This window comes from Lissotriton helveticus (genome assembly GCF_964261635.1).
Source record: "Lissotriton helveticus chromosome 1_1 unlocalized genomic scaffold, aLisHel1.1 SUPER_1_unloc_61, whole genome shotgun sequence".
Classification (NCBI taxonomy): domain Eukaryota; kingdom Metazoa; phylum Chordata; class Amphibia; order Caudata; family Salamandridae; genus Lissotriton; species Lissotriton helveticus.
Window position 1 is genome coordinate 606,032 of NW_027611705.1, and position 23,181 is coordinate 629,212.

The 23,181-nt window shown below is 51.2% G+C and overlaps 1 long non-coding RNA gene across 1 annotated transcript in view; it reads left to right on the forward strand.

Annotated features, from left to right (window-relative positions):
- The first annotated feature begins 412 nt into the window (after window positions 1-412).
- LOC144806313 (uncharacterized) overlaps window positions 413-23,181 on the forward strand; it is a 396,943-nt gene continuing 374,174 nt past the window's right edge. Inside the window, exon 1 of the long non-coding RNA XR_013605760.1 lies at window positions 413-541. This is a non-coding gene — a long non-coding RNA (uncharacterized LOC144806313). The remainder of the gene's footprint in view (window positions 542-23,181) is intronic.

Genomic DNA, 23,181 nt, shown 5'->3' on the forward strand with positions numbered 1-23,181 from the left:
CTGGTATTTCACTGAGGGGGGAGCAGACCTGGCATGAGGGGCTGAATATGATGCTCCTCAAGAGCACACCATGCAGGGGTGAGGCCTGTCATGGACTGTGAGTGTCTTAAAACATCCACATCTGTGTCTTTGCAGGCGCCAGTGCTTGTTTCCCTGTTGGAGGCAGCGGTTCCGTCAGCGGCCACCAGAGGGCGCTCCTCACCTGCTGATGAAACCACTGAGCTGCATATAGGATGAAACAAGGGTTTCCTCTTCCGGGTCAGTGGCGGCAGAGACAGCACCAGCAACGGTGCTGACATCACTTCCTGCCTCTGCAGAGGAGGGAGGACCCTGTGTGTCTGTGCAGTTATCTTCATCTTCAGACCCTCACAGACCCCCCCCCCCTCAGACCCCAGATCTGCCCCCCTCAGACCCCAGATCTGCCCCTGCCCTTCCTCAGACCCCAGCTCTGCCCCTGCCCCCTTCAGACCCCAGATCTGCCCCGGCCCCCCCAGCCCCAGGAGGAGAGAGCCTGGACATGTCTGCACAGGTCTTTGCTCAGGTAGGAGATTGTCCGCACCTTCTGCTGTGTTTGCGGAAATAGACTGAATAATCTTGGAGGGAATCTCTGCAGGAGCTGGGCTGAGCTGGGCTCTTCGATCTGGGGCCTCTGGGGCTTAGCTGGGCTCTTCTATCTGGGGGCCCTGGGGCTGAGCTGGGCTCTTCTATCCGGGGGCCCCTGGGGTGCTGAGCTGGGCTCTTCTATCAGGGGCCCCTGGGGCTGAGCTGGGCTCTTCTATCCGGGGGCCCTGGGGGGCTGAATTAGGCTCTTCTATCTGGGGGCCTCTGGGGCTTAGCTGGGCTCTTCTATCTGGGGGCCCTGGGGCTGAGCTGGGCTCTTCTATCCGGGGGCTCTGGGGGCTGAATTAGGCTCTTCTATCTGGGGGCCTCTGGGGCTTAGCTGGGCTCTTCTTTCTGGGGGCCCTGGAGCTGAGCTGGGCTCTTCTATCCGGGGGCCACTGGGGCTGAGCTGGGCTCTTCTATCCGGGGGTCCTGGAGCTGAGCTGGGCTCTTCTATCTGGGGGCCCTGGGGCTGAGCAGGGCTCTTCTATCCGGGGGTCCTGGAGCTGAGCTGGGCTCTTCTATCTGGGGGCCCTGAGGCTGAGCTGTGCTCTTCTATCCGGGGGCCCCTGGGGCTGAGCTGGGCTCTTCTATCCAGGGGCCCTGGGGCTGATCTGGGCTCTTCTTTCCGGGGGCCCCTGGGGCGGAGCTGGATTCTTCTATCCGGGGGCCACTGGGGCTGAGCTGGGCTCTTCTATCCGGGGGTCCTGGAGCTGAGCTGGGCTCTTCTATCTGGGGGCCCTGGGGCTGAGCAGGGCTCTTCTATCCGGGGGTCCTGGAGCTGAGCTGGGCTCTTCTATCTGGGGGCCCTGGGGCTGAGCTGTGCTCTTCTATCCGGGGGCCCCTGGGGCTGAGCTGGGCTCTTCTATCCAGGGGCCCTGGGGCTGATCTGGGCTCTTCTTTCCGGGGGCCCCTGGGGCGGAGCTGGATTCTTCTATCCGGGGTCCCCTGGGGCTGAGCTGGGCTCTTCTATCCGGGGGCCCTTGGGTTGAGCTGGGCTCTTCTATCCGGGGGCCTCTGGGGCTGAGCTGGGCTCTTCTATCCGGGGGCCACTGGGGTTGAGCAGGGCTCTTCTATCCGGGGCCCCTGGAGCTCAGCTGGGCTCTTCTATTCGGGGCCCCTGGGGCTGAGCTGACTCTTCTATCCGGGGGCCCTGGGACGGAGCTGGGCTCTTCTATCCGGGGCCCCTGGGGCTGAGCTGGGCTCTTCTATCCGGGGGCCCCTGGGGCTGAGCTGGGCTCTTCTATCCGGGCGGCCCCTGGGGCTGAGCTGGGCTCTTCTATCAGGGGTCCCTGGGGCTGAGCTGGGCTCTTCTATCCTGGGGCCCTTGGGGGCTGAGCTGGGCTCTTCTATCCGGGGGCCTCTGGGGCTGAGCTGGGCTCTTATATCCAGGGGGCCCTGGGGCTGCGCTGTGCTGTTCTATCTGGGGGCCCCTGGGGCTGAGCTGGGCTCTTCTATCTGGGGGCCCCTGGGGCTGAGCAGGGCTCTTCTATCTGGGGGCCCTAGGGCTGAGCTGGGCTATTTTATCCCGGGGCCCCTGAGGCTAAGCTTGGTTCTTCTATCTGGGGGCCACTGGGGCTGAGCTGGGCTCTTCTATCCGGGGGCCCCTGGGGCTGAGCTGGGCTCTTATATCCGGGGGCCCTGGGGGCTGAGCTGGGCTCTTCTATCCGGGGCCCCTGGACCTGAGCTGGACTCTTCTCTCCGTGGGCCCTGGGGGGCTGAGCTGGGCTCTTCTATCCGGGGACCTATCCGGGATCTGTGCGCTGCATTGCATCTTACTGGACTGTGAGGAATGTGTGCACTGCATTGCATCTGACTGTATTATGAGGGTTCTGTGCACTGAATCTTACTGCACTGTGAGAGATCTGTGCACTGCATCCTACTGCACTGTGAGGGATCTGTGCACTGCACTGCTTCTTAGGACACTATGAGTCTGTGCGCTGCAACTCATCTTACTTCCCTATGAGGAATCTATGCACTGGAGCTGCCCGTGAAGTAAAGGTGGCGTTAGTCAACAGCCGACGACGAGGGAAAATTAAAATTAAAAAAAAGAAAACTGCTTACCTTGCGCTTGCTTATTTTAAGTGGGTTTTCTTTTTGAATGTCTTGTACCTTTTGAAATGCCATTGTGCTAAATCAATATTGTACCATTGCACGGAAGGATGAATCTGACACTATCAGTGTGGTAATGGATGGATCAGCCTTCTGTCATGTGAGCATTTAGGCGTGAATATCTGCGAGCTGTGCAGTGCGGTCACCAAAGGTTTTAATTTAAGTCTACAGTGGTTTGAATTTGACATTTTCACAATTTCCCTGCATGCAGCACATGTCACGGAGTATCTCTGTGTCATAACAACCACAGGACGTGCAGAGCCATCTGTATAGAAGACTCTCTTATAGTCCTCAGTGGGTAGGATATTAGGAGTTTGTGGTATATTTTGTGTATAGTGCAGAAATTCTTGAATGCCGAAAGTCAGATCATAATGAAATGTTACATCAACTCCACTTAAAGATGCAGGCCATTGCGTCATCACCTGTTGTGACTAGTATTACTACTATACTCCCCGCCCTGGTCATATGTCGTTCCGCGTCATCATCTGTTGTGTGCCAGTATTGTCACTATACACTCCTCCCTGGCCGGGTGTCATTTTGTGTCATCATCTGTTGTGGCCAGTATTGTCCCTATCCGCTCCTCCCTGGTCGGGTGCTATTCTGCGTCATAATCTGTTGTTGCCAGTATTATTATTTTTTTTTTTAATAAATCTGTTTATTGTTTAAAGCAAAAAATAAACAGTCGTATCTGGTGCCATACATACATCCAATAATGACAGGGTGAATTGGTACAAAAAAACAGGATAGTCTTGAAACAGCAAAGATATTCGAGAGGCTCGCACTATTAAGCACAAAATAAATTTGCTTCAGTATAACCGGTTAACAGTTTAGTTGGGAATCCTCAAGACCTTCCCACCCATAAAATCAGAACAACAGGAGAATCATGGCAACCAGGTACTAGAAATATGGATCAACGTCAGGATATTTCGCCAGTATTACGAGTAAAGGAAAGGCTGAGAAAAAAATGAAAAAGAGAGAAAACCATATGGGCGATAATAATAAGAAAACAATAAACCCATCCCCCCACCCTGCACCCCTGCAAACGGCTATCGCCTAACCCCCAATAGCAGCGTGCCTGTCGCCCCAACTAACTAGGTTCTAAAAGAAAAAGTCTACCGAAGTAGAGAAGAGAAGTGGAGGAGGGCATGTTCGTACAGGCTCCCGGTGGGCCCCCCCCCTTTCCCCCCCCCCTTTCCCCCCCCCCCTTTCCCTCCCCCCCCCCTCACCCCCCTGCCGGAACCAAGTACCCCCAAGTTGAAGTCTAGAAATCAATCGGACAACAATTATGTGTCTTAATGAGGGAATCTTCAAACACCGCCCAGCCTACTATAGCATAAGTTCAGCAAATCCAGTGCCCATCGATGCTTGAGTCAAACCCAGTCTTTCGATCTCATCCTTGCCCCTTCCGATCAGACACACGAGTCCCCTCCTGATAAACCACCTCTTCCACAAGACAGTCCGAGTGCAAAGAAACTATAATAGAACTCAATGCAAGACAAAGTAGTAGAACGAAAGTGCACACAATGGGGGGTCTTCTTCCTTCATCAGAGTGGCCATATTGGGTGTCTCGGTTGTCGCTGTTTCTTGTAGTGGAGTAGGGTCCGGTCCAATTCGTAGCATCTCAACCAAGCGCTCCATCGTCGTCTGAATGCGGTCTTCGACGTACACCTGAAGTGACTCAATGGCCGCCAACACCGTTCGCAGCGACGGGTCACTCGCAGTCTGTTCAGTCACTCTTCGATCGGTGTCGATCATGATCGCTTCCCCCAGTGGCTCAATCTCTCAAAGGGGAACGGGCAAATAGGAGACGGTCGACTACTATAGCATAAGTTCAGCAAATCCCGTGCCCATCGATGCTTGAGTCAAACCCAGTCTTTCGATCTCATCCTTGCCCCTTCCGATCAGACACATGAGTCCCCTCCTGATAAACCACCTCTTCCACAAGACAGTCCGAGTGCAAAGAAACTATAATAGAACTCAATGCAAGACAAAGTAGTAGAACGAAAGTGCACACAATGGGGGGTCTTCTTCCTTCATCAGAGTGGCCATATTGGGTGTCTCGGTTGTCGCTGTTTCTTGTAGTGGAGTAGGGTCCGGTCCAATTCGTAGCATCTCAACCAAGCGCTCCATCGTCGTCTGAATGCGGTCTTCGACGTACACCTGAAGTGACTCAATGGCCGCCAACACCGTTCGCAGCGATGGGTCACTCGCAGTCTGTTCAGTCACTCTTCGATCGGTGTCGATCATGATCGCTTCCCCCAGTGGCTCAATCTCTCAAAGGGGAACGGGCAAATAGGAGACGGTCGACTACAGAGGGAGACTTATGTATTGTTTCGATGGTATCCTGGGGCTGCCACCGCAGGCGGAGAACCAAACCCAGCGAACACCAGCGGGCCGGTTACCGGGTCACCGGGCAGGGCCCCCGTCCACAACTGCTAGCGTTAGGTTGTCACCCCTCCAACAACCTTCACCAAGGCAGCCAACCGTCGTCCACATCAATCCGAAAAAGCGAAAGAAAATGTTTTCTCTTTCCACACCGGTAGACCGGACCCAATTACACCACCAAAGCCGATGTTGTTCAACTGAAACCCGGATGGGCCAGCACTCGAGACCCTGGCTTCCGGGCAGATCTAGGCCGCAAACTTCCACTCGACATATCTTCGTCAGCCGAGCAAGTAGAGATCTCGGGATAGCACCATTAATCTCACGACAGGTTCATACACATTGTGGCTGGGCTCAAAGACAGGATAATTGACAGATATTCCGGTGGGAGGCCGAGGTCGGCGGAGCCGGGAGCCTACGCGGCCTTCTTGGTTGCTAGCGTGGCTCCTCCCCCATGGCCAGTATTATTACTATGCACTCCGCCCTGGTCAGGTGTCATTCTGCGTCATCATCTGTTGTGGCCAGTATTATCACTGTACACTCTGCCCTGGTCAGGTGTGCCCTAGTCAGGTGTCGTTCCGCATCATCATCTGTGTAGGCCATTATTGTCACGGTCCGCTCCGCCCTGGTCAGGTGTCGTTCCACTATATGGAAAATACCAACCTAGGCAATTTATAAAGGCTTGTCTGTACAATGACAAGAGAGAGAGGTAACACATAAACAAATCAGGTTCTGCTTTTTATTGACATAATTGCATGAAAAGTGCATATTGCATTAAAAGATTTGTATCCAAAATCTATTCAGACCAAATCACATCAATATATATAAAAAGCAATATCACAAATTTATAAATGAAGCATAAAAAGTGGCCCAAAAATACTATTGACGCGCGTTTCGGCGACCAGCGCCTTCTTCAGGAGTAGCCACGTATTGCCTAAAGAAAATATACAATAGATATTTTTTAATAAAAACTTGTAAAGAACTTATTTAATATCTCACATAGCAGGTCAAATTACAGTCAATATACTTTTTAACTAAACAGTTGGCAAAACCTGTAGTTCATTAACATGTAATATGGTCAAAACCTCTCAATTGATAGCCAACAAGGCAAGACATGTAATCAATACAGTCTATTTTTCATGTTTATTTCACTTTTCATTTTGATCAAAAAGAGGAGAAAAGTAGTTAGAATGATAGAAACACAAAGGTCTGTAGAAACAAGGCTTGTTCTTTTTGACAACGACCTGATCTGTTTTCTTTATAATTTCTTGATATTTAGTTGAATACTTACTAAACAGGTGGGTTCTAACAGGTCAGGTGACGAAGACACAGCATATGTTGATAGAGTATTATAAAGTGTCTGTGAAAAGTCCAAAATATAAATTTTAAGTGATACACATATAGGATATTATGGAAGGCCCTATTTGTTCCTTAGTGCTAGATTTAAATTTAAACTACAATGCAATGGTTGTGTATTAAAGTTGATACTCACATTTGTACGATAGATAATCTTTTATAACCGTCACGCCTTCCATCGAGTCAGAAGAAATTACCTTCGGATCCGAAATCATTAGGCTCCAGGACAAATCTGGTTTGGAGCCAAAACCCTCCGCTTCGAAACACCAACTCGCTTCTGAGCCGAAACATTCTAAAGACTAGCCGAAATCCGAGGACAATGTTCTCGAGCCTCCAGAACCAGTTTTAGATGTTCTTAAGGCCAATTTGGATCCCAAACAAAAGAACATTTTAATTAATCCTGATACTGGACATAATCCAGCCAAACACAAGCATCCTGGAGAGGACACCGCTGATAAGATTCTCTTAAAGAAGAAGGACATGGCTACTATCCGTGTTTATCCTGCCCCACAACCCTCCTCTCCTCCACCTTCTTCTCCACAGTTAATAATTGAAGAGCCCTTACACATAACGCCTCAGGGATCTCCACATCCAGATCCAGATGTGGATAAGGTGGTGATGATACTCATTTGCCTGCAGACCCATGGAATGATTACACCAGTGACCTCCAGTAGACAATGAGCCAGACCTTCACCCAGCAAAGCCATCACCACCAGATGATAATATGGCTTATGAACAGCTCATTGCCAGAGCAGCAGAGTATCATTGGGGTACCATTACATAAAGAGACATTAGAGGAGGGCTTTCTATTTGAAACACTACGCACAGGTCAAGCCAAACACTCCCTATGCTTGAAGGCATGATGAGGCATGCAGATGATATCTTTAAAGACCCTGTCAGAGCATGTATTTAAACTCCAAGGGTAGATAAAAAATAAAACCCTCACCATCAGATCCTGCGTTTATTAAGGGACAATTACCCCTTGACTCTACAACGCTCGCAAAAGAGCTAACTCACAAACTTGTGGGGATGCACCTCCTCCAGATAAAGAATCCAAACTTACAGATGCCTCAGGGAAATGAGTAGCTGTTCAATCCACTACCCATTTACGCATCGCAAACACACAGGGCCTACTAGCTAGGTACGACGGGGCACACTGGGATGAGATGGAGCAACTGCTCCAATATCTCCCAGACGAACACAAAACTAAGGCAGAGCATTTAGTTGAAGAGGGGAAACTCATTTCTAACTCCTCAAGGAGATGTGCTTTAGACGCAGCAGACACCGCAGCTAGGGAGATCAATACCAGCATTCTCCTCCGAAGGCGTGCATGGCTTAGGATCTCTGCTAGGGAGATCAATACCAGCATTCTCCTTAGAAGGCGTGCATGGCTTAGGGTCTCAGCTCGGGAGATCAATACCAGCATTCTCCTCAGAAGGCGTGCATGGCTTGGGGTCTCAGCTCAGGAGATCAATTCCAGCATTCTCCTCAGAAGGCGTGCATGGCTTAGGCTCTCAGCTCGGGAGATCAATTCCAGCATTCTCCTCAGAAGGCGTGCATGCCTTAGGGTCTCAGCTCGGGAGATCAATACCAGAATTCTCCTTAGAAGGCGTGCATGGCTTAGGATCTCAGCTAGAGAAATCAATACCAGCATTCTCCTCAGAAGGCGTGCATGGCTTATGATCTCAGCTCGGGAGATCAAAACCAGCATTCTCCTTGGAAGGCGTGCATGGCTTAGGGTCTCAGCTCGGGAGATCAATAATAGCATTCTCCTCAGAAGGCGTGCATGGCTTAGGGTCTCAGCTCGGGAGATCAATACCAGAATTCTCCTTAGAAGGCATGCATGGCTTAGGGTCTCAGCTCTGGAGATCACTAATAGCATTCTCCTCAGGAGCGTGCATGGCTTAGGGTCGCTCGGGAGATCAATACCAGCATTCTCCTTAGTAGGTGTGCATGGCTTAGGATCTCAGCTCGGGAGATCAATACCAGCATTCTCCTCAGAAGGCGTGCATGGCTTAGGGTCTCAGCTCGGGAGATCAATACCAGCATTCTCCTCAGAAGGCGTGCATGGCTTAGGATCTCAGCTCGGGAGATCAATTCCAGCATTCTCCTTAGAAGGCGTGCATGGCTTAGGGTCTCAGCTAGGGAGATCAATTCCAGCATTCTCCTCAGAAGGCGTGCATGGCTTAGGGTCTCAGCTAGGGAGATCAATACCAGAATTCTCCATAGAAGGCGTGCATGGCTTAGGATCTCAGCTCGAGAAATCAATTCCAGCATTCTCCTCAGAAGGCGTGGATGGCTTAGGGTCTCAGCTCGGGAGATCAATACCAGAATTCTCCATAGAAGGCCTGCATGGTTTAGGATCTCAGCTCAAGAAATCAATTCCAGCATTCTCCTTAGAAGGCGTGCATAGCTTAGGGTCTCAGCTCAGGAGATCAATACCAGCATTCTCCTTAGAAGGCATCCATGGCTTAGGGTCTCAGCTCGGGAGATCAATACCAGAATTCTCCATAGAAGGCATGCACGGCTTAGGATCTCAGCTCGGGAGATCCATACCAGCATTCTCCTCAGAAGGCGTGCATGGCTTAGGGTCTCAGCTCGGGAGATCAATACCAGAATTCTCCATAGAAGGCATGCACGGCTTAGGATCTCAGCTCGGGAGATCCATACCAGCATTCTCCTCAGAAGGCGTGCATGGCTTAGGGTCTCAGCTCGGGAGATCAATACCAGCATTCTCCTTAGAAGGCATGCATGGCTTAGGATCTCAGCTCGGGAGATCAATACCAGAATTCTCCTTAGAAGGCATGCATGACTTAGGATCTCAGCTCCGGAGATCAGTACCAGCATTCCCCTCAGAAGGCGTGTATGGCTTAGGGTCTCAGCTCGGGAGATCAATTCCAACATTCCCCTCAGAAGGCGTGTATGGCTTAGGGTCTCAGCTCGGGAGATCAATAACAGCATTCTCCTCAGAAGGCCTGCATGGCTTAGGGTCTCAGCTCGGGAGATCAATACCAGCATTCTCCTCAGAAGGCGTGCATGGCTTAGGATCTCAGCTCGGGAGATCAATACCAGCATTCTCCTCAGAAGGCGTGCATGGCTTAGGATCTCAGCTCGGGAGATCAATACCAGCCTTCTCCTCAGAAGGCATGCATGGCTTAGGGTCTCCGGTCGGGAGATCAATACCAGCCTTCTCCTCAGAAGGCATGCATGGCTTAGGGTCTCAGCTCGGGAGATCAATACCAGCATTCTCCTCAGAAGGGGTGCATGGCTTAGGGTCTCAGCTCGGGAGATCAATTCCAGCATTCTCCGTAGAAGGCGTGCATGGCTTAGGATCTCAGCTCCGGAGATCAATACCAGCATTCCCCTCAGAAGGCGTGTATGGCTTAGGGTCTCAGCTCGGGAGATCAATAATAGCATTCTCCTCAGAAGGCGTGCATGGCTTAGGATCTCAGCACGGGAGATCAATACCAGCATTCTTCACAGAAGGCGTGCATTACTTAGGATCTCAGCTCAGGAGATCAATTCCAGCATTCTCCTCAGAAGGCGTGCATGGCTTAGGGTCTCGGCTCAGGAGATCAATACCAGCATTCTCCTCTGAAGGCGTGCATGGCTTAGGATTTCAGCTCGGGAGATCAATACCAGAATTCTGCTTAGAAGGTGTGAGAAGTTGGCCTGGTAGGGGATGTTTCCAATTCTGGAACCACCTACTACCTGACCAAACAATCCCCTTATGGTGTCTGGTTGTAAGTCAACCTTATTAGACAAGCTATCCTAGTGGTAGCATGGACTAAGCAGCCTAAAGGCTTAACTTAAGAGGTCGTGTTAAGCGAGCTGTTTTACCACATACAATCCTGTAATACCAAATGAAAGGACACCACACAAGTATATATTATAAAAATATATGTGTTTATTACTAAAAACAATCCCCAGTATTCTTTATGAATAAAGGGGCACAAGCGTTAAATCAAAAGCACTGTTTAAACATACAAAGTTGCACAATTATGGATGAGGGCAGGGGGCCACTCAAACCATATACTAAACAAGTGGTATAAGAGAGGCCACTCGAACAGTGGTTAGGCCTAGGGCCTAGGGAATCGCTGGGAGCAGTCAGGACAAGCAATGCTGAAGTCGGGAATGGCCCTCGGGATTCGGGAGATGTGCGGAAAGCGCACGCATGCACCAATGTTAACCAATGGTGCGTAAAAGTCAAATAGTTAAAGTTTAAGGACACTTCCGCTGAACCTAGAGGAACAAAACTTAACACACAGACCCTAGAGGTGTGCACCAGTGTGGGAACACCGGCGGAGCAAAGTTACCTCACCCACAGGAAGTGGGTGCACAGGGTCGAAGTGGCGTCGGGTTTTGACACGCAGGCTCTTGGTGCTTGAAGCTGAAAGGGCTGCAGGCAGGGTGAAGACGAAGTGTCCGGTGGAGTCCAAGGGTGGACTCAAGTTGTAGAGTACCTGAAAGCAGAGGGGACAGAGTCTGGGTCACTCAGCAGTGACCAGGGTGGAACCAGGACGGAACCAGGCAATGTCGGGCGCAATCAGGTGGTCGTCGAGGCGCTTCTCTTCGCTGTCACGTGGGCTCTGGGGCATCTGCGACGTCCAGGAGCAGGTCACGATCTGTCCCACGCAGGCTCTCACCGTCGGTGCAGTCGGCTTCCGGTTTGGAGCAAACAAGCCTTGGTAAGAGCAATCCACGCGGGATTGGAAGATGGCGTCTTACTCGGACCAGGAAGGTCAGAGTCGGGGCTCCTTTTCAGGGGAGCTGGTGTGGATCTGGAGCAACCAGATTCACGAGTCTTCTTTGGTAGTTCGTCGGCACAGGGACCACAAGCCAGCTGGCAAGTGACCGGGCCAACGCGTTGAGCCAAATCGTGCCAAAGGGCCCCACGCAGCACTCGTCGAGTGTGGAGGTGTAGGAGAGTAGGGTCTGCTATCCTATGGTCACCCCAAATTTTTGCTTTTTGCTTCACTGGTTTTCGACTACTGAGGCTGTGGGCCTGCTGATCAGACCCCCAGCCTGCTGTTCTCTCACTAAATTAATGACACATGTGCTATAGGCACATACCAATTGGAAATGGACTCCTTGTCAGCCCCTGTAGAATGCACTATAGGTGCACAGGGCACAGGAGCCACTAAGGCCTACCAGGGGCTGCAGCATATCTTTTGCCACCCCTGGCTGGTTCTTAAATTGACACAACTGGCTGATCACTCAGCTGGGGTAAGGTGGTGTACACACCCCTTGCTTAGATATAGTATACCTATGTCTAAACCTATATCTGGACACATGTAAACCTGTGAGCCACTCCTATAGACAGGCCTCACCAATCCTGGAGGCTGGGTGCTTGGTTTTTATGTGAGATGGAGCTCTAGCATGAGCTGAGCCGGTCTGCAGCCGTCGGGAACAAATCCCTAAGCTGTTTCAGGATAATGCCATACCATATACTATTAAGTGCCTTATAATCCTCGCGGTTATTTAGCAACTCTGGTTTGGCTTTATCAAAACATGTCGTGTAAGGTGTCATACGCTTTGGAATACCATCCCCTCGCCAGTTCTGGCGACGGGGATGGCATTCCACCCCTCTAGAGGGGTAAGACATGTTACTTTACTTTAATGCGGTTGATTTCTCCAAAGACCTTAAGATCCCCAAAATGGATGCCTCTGCCACAGACAAATGTCTGGACCCCTGGAGCTGACCGAAACCCAGTCAAGGGGGTCCTGGACAAAGGGTTTCCTGTCACAGGAGGGTGTCACCGCCCTCCAGACAGGAGATAGTGTATTGTAGCAGGGAGGTTTGAAAGAAACCAGACACTGCCTGGGGCGCACAAGGCTGCCCCTTGCATAATCCGGCCAAACCGGTTCTGGGGCACTCCAGCCCTCGTGCCAGGGCGGCCTGGATCAAAGGAAGGGGGTGTATCCACCCACTTCCTGGGTCCCACCCATAGGAGGGGACCTAGCAGGTAATCACGCCCACCAGATTCGAATAAGAGTGGGAGCAGTGCCAATGCACATCAGATTTCCTGGAAGAAACATTTGAAACGATATTCTGGACCCTTCGCCCTCCATCTCAACGTGGAAGCCCGAAGAATCTCCCTTGTGGTCAAGGAGTGACCACCCTGCAGCAGCAGGCACCATCCAGCCCTCGACGTCTACTTAGTTGCAGTTCCCGCCGGAACTCGAGCGACTGAGATCGACGAGATCAAGCCTGCCCAGCTTCTAACAGCCCGATCCACAGTCCATGCAAAGCTGAGACCCGTGGAGGCGACCGGAAGCGTGGGGCACGCCATCTTGAAGTGACCACGAGACGCTGACCGTGCAGCCCACGAGTGACCCTCGAAGCTGTACACCGGGGTTTGAGAAGCCCCCACCCTGAGCTACTCCTGAGCCGAAGTTCAGCCCTCCACACTCGACGAGTGCTGCGTGGGGCCCTTTGGCACGATTTGGCTCAACGCGTTGGCCCGGTCACTTGCCAGCTGGCTTGTGGTCCCTGTGCCGACGAACTACAAAAGAAGACTCGTGATTCTGGTTGCTCCAGATCCACACCAGCTCCCCTGAAAGGGAGCCCCGACTCTGACCTTCCTGGTCCGAGTGAGACGCCATCTTCCAATCCCGCGTGGATTGCTCTTACCAAGGCTTGTTTGCTCCAAACCGGAAGCCGACTGCACCGACGGTGAGAGCCTGCGTGGGACAGATCGTGACCTGCTCCTGGACGTCGCAGATGCCCCAGAGCCCACGTGACAGCGAAGAGAAGCGCCTCGACGACCACCTGATTGCGCCCGACATTGCCTGGTTCCGTCCTGGTTCCACCCTGGTCACTGCTGAGTGACCCAGACTCTGTCCCCTCTGCTTTCAGGTACTCTACAACTTGAGTCCACCCTTGGACTCCACCGGACACTTCGTCTTCACCCTGCCTGCAGCCCTTTCAGCTTCAAGCACCAAGAGCCTGCGTGTCAAAACCCGACGCCACTTCGACCCTGTGCACCCACTTCCTGTGGGTGAGGTAACTTTGCTCCGCCGGTGTTCCCACACTGGTGCACACCTCTAGGGTCTGTGTGTTAAGTTTTGTTCCTCTAGGTTCAGCGGAAGTGTCCTTAAACTTTAACTATTTGACTTTTACGCACCATTGGTTAACATTGGTGCATGCGTGCGCTTTCCGCACATCTCCCGAATCCCGAGGGCCATTCCCGACTTCAGCATTGCTTGTCCTGACTGCTCCCAGCGATTCCCTAGGCCCTAGGCCTAACCACTGTTCGAGTGGCCTCTCTTATACCACTTGTTTAGTATATGGTTTGAGTGGCCCCCTGCCCTCATCCATAATTGTGCAACTTTGTATGTTTAAACAGTGCTTTTGATTTAACGCTTGTGCCCCTTTATTCATAAAGAATACTGGGGATTGTTTTTAGTAATAAACACATATATTTTTATAATATATACTTGTGTGGTGTCCTTTCATTTGGTATTACAGGATTGTATGTGGTAAAACAGCTCGCTTAACACGACCTCTTAAGTTAAGCCTTTAGGCTGCTTAGTCCATGCTACCCCTAGGATAGCTTGTCTAATAAGGTTGACTTACAACCAGACACCATAAGGGGATTGTTTGGTCAGGTAGTAGGTGGTTCCAGAATTGGAAACATCCCCTACCAGGCCAACTTCTCACATTGGTGAGCAGCGGTGCGGATTTGAGCTTGCTGTTGTTTTACCATTGCAATCTTTATATCAAATTGAAAGATCACATCAAGTACCTCTAGGTACATATAAAATCAAAAGCTTAGCATATTAAGTTCTACTGAACTTAGTAGTTGTAGGTTGAAGGGAGTAGCACACCCCTGACTACAACTCACTAGCAAGGTCCAGTAGGAAAACACTTAGTGTAGGTAAGTGCACCACTTACACCTCACTAGTAACCATGTCCGACACAGGAAAGGCCTCAGGGTCTAGTCCTGTGACAGTTGACCCTACCCAGGCAACTTCTGGATATGACAAACTAACCCGCAGAGACTTGATTGTCTTGTGCAAAGCAAGAGGGTTAAAAAGGGGCAGAAGCCCCACCTGCCTGACCCTGATAGAACTCCTAGAACAGGATGACTTAGAGAGGGCAAAAGCAGCTTCCCTAGATACAGGAACTGGAGGGAACCCCCCTGCAGTTGATCCCCCTGAAGAGGAGGATGATGATGACTTGGATGAGGACTCAGATGCTGGGGACTTAGAAGTACAGGATCAGGGTAGCCAGGTTCCAGTTGGTAGGCTTAGCCAGGCCAACTTGGACCTACTGGGAAATGGAGAGGGCCAGCACCTCCCCAGATCCCAACAAATGATTCTCCCAGGCAACAGAAGAGTGAGATCTCCCTCAGGAGACTCTCATCTTTCTAGTGCCTCCAGAGAATCACAGAGAGGCATGAGTGCTTCTCAAAAGTTAGAGCATAGGGCCAGAATGAGGGCTGTCAAACTCCAGATAGAGAGGGAGGAGGTAGCCTTGGCTCAAGCTAGACTTGCCTTGGCAAGAGAGCAGAAATTAAGTGGCTTAGATGTCACTGGTGGCAGCAATTTTCCAAGAGAAAAAGACAGGGCCTATGACAATAGAAACCTGACCAAGATTGTGCCCCCCTTTAAAGAAGGGGATGACATCCACAAATGGATGACTGCTCTTGAGAGAGCCTGCATGGTACAGCAGGTTCCTGAGAACCAGTGGGCTGCAATTTTGTGGTACTCCTTTTCTGAGAAAGGGAGAGACAGGCTCCTCACAGTTAGACCTGAGGATGCCAAAAACTACTCTGTTTTGAAGAGTGCTCTCATTGAAGGGTATGGCCTAACCACTGAGCAATACAGGTTGTTGTTCAGAGACACCCAGAAAGCACAGACTCAAGACTGGACTGATTTTGTGGAGTGTGCCACTAAGGCTTTGGAGGGTTGGTTACAGGGAAGTAAAGTTTCAGACTATACAGGATTGTACAATCTTATGATGAGAGAACAGATCCTTAATAACTGTACAAACCAGCTGTTGCATCAATACCTTATTGACTCTGATCTGACCTCTCCCCAAGAATTGGGAAAGAAGGCAGACAAATGGGTCAGAACAAGGATTAAGCAGAAACCCCAGAACCAAGGTGGTGACCAGAAGAAAACAGACCAGAAGGGTGGTAATCAGAATCAGAAAGATAAAGAAAAAGACCAGAAGTCTTCAGGCCCCCAAACTAATAGTAAGGAGGGTGGTTCCCAAAATGGTAACAAGAAGAAGAAGAACAAAGGTCCAAAGACACCTTGGTGTAATACCTGCAAATCAGTTTCACACTGGGGCAGTGAGTGCACCAAGGCAAATCCAGTTCCCACCACTACAGCTCCTAAAGCAACTGCAACCCCAAGTACAGTAAGCAGTGGTGGAACACAGTCCAAGGGTGTAGCTGGGTTGACCCTGGGTATTGAAGTAGGATCTGGCCTAGTCAGAGTCCCTACACAGGCAGTTCTCCTGTATGATGTGGACATTGAGTTGCCCACTGCAGTAAGCCCCACTAACCTGGGCAAATACAGGCAGACTCCCTTAATAAATGAGAAACTGGCTCAAGCTTACAGGGACACATGTGCTAGTGTCACCATGGTGACCCCTGGCTTTGTGGACCCTGGACAGATTGTACTAGGAGAGAGCTACCTAGTAACCAATGCAAGCAACTCCACTACCTCCCATAGTGTGGCAGTTGTGAACTTCTCCTGGGGAGGGGTTGATGGCCTAAAGAAAGTTGTGGTGAGTGCAGACCTACCAGTAGACTGTCTGTTAGGCAATGACCTTGAAAGCTCAGCATGGTCAGAAGTGGAGTACAGGACTCATGCAGAAATGCTAGGGATTTCAGAGCATGTCCTTGCCATGACAAGGGCTCAGGCTAAGAAGTGCCTTCCTGAACCAGTGGTGGATCTTGAGACAATAGACCAGCCACAACCCAAGAGAAGGAGCAAGAGAGGAAAGGCCTCGCCTTCCACCTTGCCCCAGGTTGAGGATCAGGTTTCAGAGGAAACTGATTCTGCAGTCCAAGAGGAGACTGTCTCTGAGGAGCTTGAACCTGACCAGGTTGAGTTTCTGGGGACAGGGGGACCCTCAAGGGCAGACCTGAGGCAGGCTCAATTAGATTGCCCTTCCCTTGAACCCCTCAGACAGCAGGCTGCTGCTGAGGCTGCTGGGGATGCCCAAGGTACCCATACTGTGTATTGGGATGAGGGACTCCTTTACTCAGAGGCTAGAGCCCCCAAGCCTGGCATGACCAGGAGGTTGGTGATACCTCTGCAGTTTAGGGGATTCCTCCTTACCTTGGCCCATGATATTCCCCTTGCAGGACACTTAGGCCAGAACAAGACGTGGGACAGGCTTGTTCCACACTTTCACTGGCCACACATGTCAGAGGATGTCAAGGAGTTTTGTCGCTCCTGTGTCACTTGCCAAGCCAGTGGTAAGTCAGGTGGCACAACAAAGGCCCCCCTAATACCACTACCTGTGGTGGGGGTCCCCTTTGAGAGAGTTGGAATTGATATTGTGGGTCCAATGGACCCCCAAACAGCATCTGGGAACAGATTCATACTGGTGGTAGTGGATCATGCCACCAGGTACCCAGAGGCTATTCCCCTAAGGACCACCACAGCACCTGTGGTGGCAAAAGCCCTCATTGCAGTTTTCTCAAGAGTGGGCTTTCCTAAGGAGGTACTATCCGATAGAGGGACAAATTTTATGTCCAGCTATCTAAAAGCAATGTGGAAGGAATGTGGAGTAAACTACAAGTTTACCACCCCATATCATCCACAATGCAATGGGCTTGTGGAGAGATTTAACAAGACCCTTAAAGGCATGATAAAAGGATTACCAGAGAAGCTCAGGCGGAAATGGGACATTCTTTTACCCTGCCTGCTCTTTGCTTACAGAGAGGTCCCACAGAAGGGGGTTGGCTACAGCCCTTTTGAACTTTTGTTTGGCCACCCTGTGAGAGGTCCATTGTGTTTGGTGAAGGAAGGATGGGAGTTACCTCTCAAAAAGCCCAAACTAGACATAGTGGACTATGTACTTGGTCTCCGCTCCAGGATGGCTGAGTACATGGAAAGAGCATCCAAAAACCTGGAGGCCAGCCAAGAATTGCAGAAAGCTTGGCATGACCAAAAGGCTGTACTGGTAGAGTTCCAACCAGGACAGAAGGTATGGGTACTGGAGCCAGTGGCTCCAGCAGCACTCCAAGACAAATGGAGTGGACCCTATCCTATTATTGAGAAGAAAGGGGAAGTCACCTACTTGGTAGACTTTGGAACACCCAGGAGCCCTCACAGGGTAATCCATGTGAATCGCTTGAAAGCATTTGTAGACAGGGAGGACATGAGCTTGCTCATGGCCACAGATGGGGAACAGGAGGAAGAGAGTGACCCTCTCCCAGACCTGCTTTCCCAGAACCCTGATGATGGTTCAGTTGATGGAGTAGCCTTGGCAGGCAGCCTCACTGACCAGCAACAGAGGGACTGCAGACAAGTTTTGCAGGCTCACAGGCAAATGTTTTCACTCACACCCAGCCAAACTGACTGGTGTACCCATGTTGTGGACACTGGTGACAGTCTGCCTGTCAAGAATAAGATCTACAGGCAACCTGATCATGTCAGGGATTGCATCAAGGCTGAGGTGCAAAAGATGTTGGAGCTTGGAGTGATTGAGCCATCAGAGAGCCCATGGGCCAGCCCAGTAGTCCTGGTGCCAAAACCTCATACCCAAGATGGTAAGAGAGAAATGAGGTTTTGCGTGGATTACAGGGGTCTCAATGCTGTCACTAGGACAGATGCTCACCCCATTCCAAGAGCAGATGAGCTCATTGACAGATTGGCTTCTGCCAAGTTTCTGAGCACATTTGATCTGACAGCTGGCTACTGGCAAATCAGACTAGCTGAGGAGTCAAAAGCCAAAACAGCATTCTCTACCCCTAGTGGACATTATCAGTTTGTGGTAATGCCCTTTGGTTTGAAGAATGCACCTGCCACTTTTCAAAGGTTGGTGAACCAAGTCCTTACTGGGTTGGATGACTTTTGTGCAGCTTATCTGGATGATATTGCTGTCTTTAGCTCCACCTGGGAGGATCACCTGATCCACCTGAAGAAAGTTTTGGAGGCCCTGCAAAAGGCAGGCCTAACTATCAAGGCCACAAAGTGCCAGATAGGGCAGAGTAAGGTTGTATACCTGGGCCACCTAGTAGGTGGAGGCCAGGTTCAGCCACTGGAAAGCAAAATCCAGGCCATACAGGACTGGGCTCCTCCAGTTACCCAGACACAAGTCAGAGCCTTCTTGGGCCTGACTGGGTATTACAGAAAGTTTGTGAAAAACTATGGGTCTATAGTGACACCATTAAATGACTTGACATCCAAGAAGATGCCAAAAAAGGTTCAGTGGACAGTTAGCTGTCAGAAGGCATTTGAAGACCTGAAGAAGGCCATGTGCTCTGCACCTATCCTAAAGAGTCCTGACTACTCCAAACAGTTCATTGTTCAGACAGATGCTTCTGAGTTGGGGGTGGGAGCTGTACTCTCACAACTTAATCAAGATGGTCAAGACCAGCCAATTGCTTTCATTAGCAGGAGGCTAACCCCAAGAGAAAAACGTTGGTCAGCCATTGAGAGGGAGGCCTTTGCTGTGGTTTGGGCATTAAAGAAGTTGAGGTCCTACTTGTTTGGAACTCACTTCCTGGTGCAAACAGACCATAAGCCCCTCTTATGGCTTAATCAGATGAAGGGTGAAAATCCCAAACTGCTCAGGTGGTCCATTTCCCTACAGGGGATGGACTTTACAGTGGAGCACCGCCCAGGGACTGACCATGGTAATGCAGATGGTCTCTCCAGGTACTTCCACTTAGAACATGAAGACTTATCTGGTCAAGGTTAGTTTAATGTCCCTGCGTTTGGGGGGGGGTTGTGTAGGAGAGTAGGGTCTGCTATCCTATGGTCACCCCAAATTTTTGCTTTTTGCTTCACTGGTTTTCGACTACTGAGGCTGTGGGCCTGCTGATCAGACCCCCAGCCTGCTGTTCTCTCACTAAATTAATGACACATGTGCTATAGGCACATACCAATTGGAAATGGACTCCTTGTCAGCCCCTGTAGAATGCACTATAGGTGCACAGGGCACAGGAGCCACTAAGGCCTACCAGGGGCTGCAGCATATCTTTTGCCACCCCTGGCTGGTTCTTAAATTGACACAACTGGCTGATCACTCAGCTGGGGTAAGGTGGTGTACACACCCCTTGCTTAGATATAGTATACCTATGTCTAAACCTATATCTGGACACATGTAAACCTGTGAGCCACTCCTATAGACAGGCCTCACCAATCCTGGAGGCTGGGTGCTTGGTTTTTATGTGAGATGGAGCTCTAGCATGAGCTGAGCCGGTCTGCAGCCGTCGGGAACAAATCCCTAAGCTGTTTCAGGATAATGCCATACCATATACTATTAAGTGCCTTATAATCCTCGCGGTTATTTAGCAACTCTGGTTTGGCTTTATCAAAACATGTCGTGTAAGGTGTCATACGCTTTGGAATACCATCCCCTCGCCAGTTCTGGCGACGGGGATGGCATTCCACCCCTCTAGAGGGGTAAGACATGTTACTTTACTTTAATGCGGTTGATTTCTCCAAAGACCTTAAGATCCCCAAAATGGATGCCTCTGCCACAGACAAATGTCTGGACCCCTGGAGCTGACCGAAACCCAGTCAAGGGGGTCCTGGACAAAGGGTTTCCTGTCACAGGAGGGTGTCACCGCCCTCCAGACAGGAGATAGTGTATTGTAGCAGGGAGGTTTGAAAGAAACCAGACACTGCCTGGGGCGCACAAGGCTGCCCCTTGCATAATCCGGCCAAACCGGTTCTGGGGCACTCCAGCCCTCGTGCCAGGGCGGCCTGGATCAAAGGAAGGGGGTGTATCCACCCACTTCCTGGGTCCCACCCATAGGAGGGGACCTAGCAGGTAATCACGCCCACCAGATTCGAATAAGAGTGGGAGCAGTGCCAATGCACATCAGATTTCCTGGAAGAAACATTTGAAACGATATTCTGGACCCTTCGCCCTCCATCTCAACGTGGAAGCCCGAAGAATCTCCCTTGTGGTCAAGGAGTGACCACCCTGCAGCAGCAGGCACCATCCAGCCCTCGACGTCTACTTAGTTGCAGTTCCCGCCGGAACTCGAGCGACTGAGATCGACGAGATCAAGCCTGCCCAGCTTCTAACAGCCCGATCCACAGTCCATGCAAAGCTGAGACCCGTGGAGGCGACCGGAAGCGTGGGGCACGCCATCTTGAAGTGACCACGAGACGCTGACCGTGCAGCCCACGAGTGACCCTCGAAGCTGTACACCGGGGTTTGAGAAGCCCCCACCCTGAGCTACTCCTGAGCCGAAGTTCAGCCCTCCACACTCGACGAGTGCTGCGTGGGGCCCTTTGGCACGATTTGGCTCAACGCGTTGGCCCGGTCACTTGCCAGCTGGCTTGTGGTCCCTGTGCCGACGAACTACAAAAGAAGACTCGTGATTCTGGTTGCTCCAGATCCACACCAGCTCCCCTGAAAGGGAGCCCCGACTCTGACCTTCCTGGTCCGAGTGAGACGCCATCTTCCAATCCCGCGTGGATTGCTCTTACCAAGGCTTGTTTGCTCCAAACCGGAAGCCGACTGCACCGACGGTGAGAGCCTGCGTGGGACAGATCGTGACCTGCTCCTGGACGTCGCAGATGCCCCAGAGCCCACGTGACAGCGAAGAGAAGCGCCTCGACGACCACCTGATTGCGCCCGACATTGCCTGGTTCCGTCCTGGTTCCACCCTGGTCACTGCTGAGTGACCCAGACTCTGTCCCCTCTGCTTTCAGGTACTCTACAACTTGAGTCCACCCTTGGACTCCACCGGACACTTCGTCTTCACCCTGCCTGCAGCCCTTTCAGCTTCAAGCACCAAGAGCCTGCGTGTCAAAACCCGACGCCACTTCGACCCTGTGCACCCACTTCCTGTGGGTGAGGTAACTTTGCTCCGCCGGTGTTCCCACACTGGTGCACACCTCTAGGGTCTGTGTGTTAAGTTTTGTTCCTCTAGGTTCAGCGGAAGTGTCCTTAAACTTTAACTATTTGACTTTTACGCACCATTGGTTAACATTGGTGCATGCGTGCGCTTTCCGCACATCTCCCGAATCCCGAGGGCCATTCCCGACTTCAGCATTGCTTGTCCTGACTGCTCCCAGCGATTCCCTAGGCCCTAGGCCTAACCACTGTTCGAGTGGCCTCTCTTATACCACTTGTTTAGTATATGGTTTGAGTGGCCCCCTGCCCTCATCCATAATTGTGCAACTTTGTATGTTTAAACAGTGCTTTTGATTTAACGCTTGTGCCCCTTTATTCATAAAGAATACTGGGGATTGTTTTTAGTAATAAACACATATATTTTTATAATATATACTTGTGTGGTGTCCTTTCATTTGGTATTACAGGATTGTATGTGGTAAAACAGCTCGCTTAACACGACCTCTTAAGTTAAGCCTTTAGGCTGCTTAGTCCATGCTACCCCTAGGATAGCTTGTCTAATAAGGTTGACTTACAACCAGACACCATAAGGGGATTGTTTGGTCAGGTAGTAGGTGGTTCCAGAATTGGAAACATCCCCTACCAGGCCAACTTCTCACAGGAGGGCTGAACTTCGGCTCAGGAGTAGCTCAGGGTGGGGGCTTCTCAAACCCCGGTGTACAGCTTCGAGGGTCACTCGTGGGCTGCACGGTCAGCGTCTCGTGGTCACTTCAAGATGGCGTGCCCCACGCTTCCGGTCGCCTCCACGGGTCTCAGCTTTGCAGGGACTGTGGATCGGGCTGTTAGAAGCTGGGCAGGCTTGATCTCGTCGATCTCAGTCGCTCGAGTTCCGGCGGGAACTGCAACCAAGTAGACGTCGAGGGCTGGATGGTGCCTGCTGCTGCAGGGTGGTCACTCCTTGACCACAAGGGAGATTCTTCGGGCTTCCACGTTGAGATGGAGGGCGAAGGGTCCAGAATATCGTTTCAAATGTTTCTTCCAGGAAATCTGATGTGCATTGGCACTGCTCCCACTCTTATTCGAATCTGGTGGGCGTGATTACCTGCTAGGTCCCCTCCTATGGGTGGGACCCAGGAAGTGGGTGGATACACCCCCTTCCTTTGATCCAGGCCGCCCTGGCACGAGGGCTGGAGTGCCCCAGAACCGGTTTGGCCGGATTATGCAAGGGGCAGCCTTGTGCGCCCCAGGCAGTGTCTGGTTTCTTTCAAACCTCCCTGCTACAATACACTATCTCCTGTCTGGAGGGCGGTGACACCCTCCTGTGACAGGAAACCCTTTGTCCAGGACCCCCTTGACTGGGTTTCGGTCAGCTCCAGGGGTCCAGACATTTGTCTGTGGCAGAGGCATCCATTTTGTGGATCTTAAGGCCTTTGGAGAAATCAACCGCATTAAAGTGAAGTAACATGTCTTACCCCTCTAGAGGGGTGGAATGCCATCCCCGTCGCCAGAACTGGCGAGGGGATGGTATTCCAAAGCGTATGACACCTTACACGACATGTTTTGATAAAGCCAAACCAGAGTTGCTAAATAACCGCGAGGATTATAAGGCACTTAATAGTATATGGTATGGCATTATCCTGAAACAGCTTAGGGATTTGTTCCCGACGGCTGCAGACAGGCTCAGCTCATGCTAGAGCTCCATCTCACATAAAAACCAAGCACCC